Below are 2,790 nucleotides of genomic sequence, written 5' to 3'. Positions count from 1 at the left end.
AAGACCTTTCTTAAAAAAATTATAAAACATAATTTAATTTAAATAAATGTATAAAACGCTGGAAATATGATAAAATCAAATTGTAATAATAAATATTATATGTATATAAAAAATAAATAAAAAAGTGAATAAAAAAAATTGTATTTTATTAAACATTTGGACAAGTATAGCCTGGGTGGCACGCCCAAATTACACATCATATTATTTTTTTTACATGTGCACTTTTTAGATGTGCAATTTGTACGACAGTACAACGTCGATAGCATTGTCCGGTCCCAAACTGACCCCAATCTAACAAGTTCGTAATGAATATTCATTTGTTGAACGTCTGCAGTCGTTAGAGAACAGTACTTTTAGCTGCCAGACTGTTCCGTTCCAGCCATGTGCTTAAAATTCCTTCTTTAGTCCAAATACGAAATTTACCATCTTTTTCTTCTATGATAACTGCAAGAAGGTTGGCTGCATCTCCTCGCCCTCGATCTACCGACGGGATTGACACCAGCACATTGTCACAAACTTTTAAAGGAGGAAGGATGCCTTGCCTCTGGTTACCATCCTTTCCGCTTGACATTTTTAAATTTTGAGCTGCAATGTTGCGTTGTTTAAGAGCAGGATGATCGAGAGTTCGTGTTGATAGATTCAAAACTCTAAAATATATATATAATATGATATACAAATAATAAAAAATAATAAATAATCAATAATTTAAATTACATTTTATGCATAGACTTACTTTGTCGGTGTCACTTTTAATATCTAAAATTTTTTGCGTGGTCTTTATTAATTTCTCGAGTTTTTGTTCTATTTTATTTTCTGGAATAATATTATGCTGCGAGCACGCATAGTAGTAGCTTCTAATACTTCTTCTGTATCTTGCGTACGCTCTAAATCTATTGTCTATAAAAAATATTACGTTTTAATTATTTAGTTGTTATCGTCAAAAATACGTTTGTCTCGCGAATACGGATAATCGAGATACGATTAATCGATGTTCCGCTGCAAATAGAAATGCTCTATACCAGTGGTTGGTAACCTTTTTGGACTTTCGGGCCACATTCATGAATTAAAAAGAGTTCACCGGATAAAAATAGAAATTTTACATTCTTAAATATAATAAAAAAATGTTGCAGTTCTAAAATTTAAAGCGGGCCGTATACATTAGCGGCGCGGGCTGCTAGTGGCCGACCACTACTCTTTACTATAAATTATAGTAATATTTAAATTTTATTTTTATTTTTCTAACTTTTAACTTATAATATAAAATATAAAAAAAAAATAAAATATTTTTGAATTATTACTCACTTCAGTATTGAGTACTTGTACGTCCTCATTGTCCTCTTTGTCCTCATTTAAAAGCATTTTCAGTATATCCTCTTCCAATGTACTTGTCATTATATTTTCTACCAACTGTCGAAGTACTTTTGTAGCCAGTCCTATCCGTGGTTTTTGACCAAAGACTGCTTCGTATGGAGTCATTTTTATAGCTTCGTGATAAGTCGTATTAACACCCCATTGTACAAAGGCGATGCCATAACTCCACGCCGCAGTTTTATTATCTCGCATCCACGCCACCAGTGAATCCTTCAACGTACAATTACCTCTTTCTACAGATCCTTGGCTTTGTGGATAACGTGGCCGACCATTTACTAGTATTAGATCGGGCCAAAATGATGCTAATTCAGTTATAATATCGGCTGTGAATTCGCGACCATTATCGGACTGCAGAACGTGAGGGGCACCAAACGTCAAAAATATGTTTAATAATTCTTTGGCCACTTCCGAAGCCTTTTTGCATTTCAATGGCCGGAAAATTGAAAATTTGGTCAAGTGTTCTTTATAATGAAGGATAAATTTAAAATCACCATCCGGTAAACTTTGAAAGTCGACAAGATCGACTTGACCGCGTTCATTTAAAGAGGAAGATAAAATAGGCCGCACAACAACACCTCGCGTACATTTTTTTTTTGATTTTTCCGCACACCTTTCACAATTAGCAATGTAAGCTTTTACAGCAGCCATTGTAATATTAGAATAGTGTCCATTATTTTCTTGTGTGTTTTTGTTTCACCTTTATGTGTCCACTGGCCACATGCATATCACGAATAATACTAGTGAAATTTTCAACTACTGCCATAATGCGTTGATCGCGCTTTCGTCGAACTCGTCGAACGCCAGCTACCTCGATAGTTCAAATTTTTCACGGATATGATAATACCGTCTAACTTTATTATAGAATTGTCATCAGTTAAAATTTTAAACAGCTTCTGCATCTCTTTCTGCTGTCCATTTAGAGTCCATAGTTATAATAGTTGTTATAAAAATAAAAATATTAGGTAATATCGCAACGTAAGCGCACTTATAGAACCGTTCAACGTTCGTACTTCACACACTATTAGCACCAGATGAATCGAAGTGTTCAAGATATAATATGATTATCATTTATCGCGATATTTTATTATCATAGGTAATAAAGATTACGGCATAATGTGGTGGTAATGCGATCAGCACACGTGCAATTATGTTTATTTATAATCCACTATTTGTAATTATGTCATAATAATATGTTACCGAATTCATGCAATCGGCAGAAAAAGTCTGCTTAATTCATGAAATCGGCAAACAAAATTTGCCGATTTCGTGAATTTGGTAGCCAAATTGCCGATTTCACGTATTCGGCGACAAACGTAGCTGATTTCATGAAATCGGCAATATATATTGTATGTGTTTATAAAGGCATTACAGCATAATACTAATGATAACGACGGATTTTTCTTTTTACAATTTAGTTTG

General features: G+C 33.7%; 1 pseudogene; it reads right to left on the bottom strand.

Annotated features, from left to right (window-relative positions):
* Positions 1–148: 148 nt before the first annotated feature.
* On the bottom strand, positions 149–2,019 carry LOC113560133 (annotated as a pseudogene).
* Positions 2,020–2,790: the final 771 nt, after the last annotated feature.

Source organism: Rhopalosiphum maidis, chromosome 3 (assembly GCF_003676215.2).
Source record: "Rhopalosiphum maidis isolate BTI-1 chromosome 3, ASM367621v3, whole genome shotgun sequence".
NCBI lineage: Eukaryota > Metazoa > Arthropoda > Insecta > Hemiptera > Aphididae > Rhopalosiphum > Rhopalosiphum maidis.
Note: the sequence above shows the minus strand (reverse complement) of the source record. Positions and strands in the feature narration are given on the sequence as shown.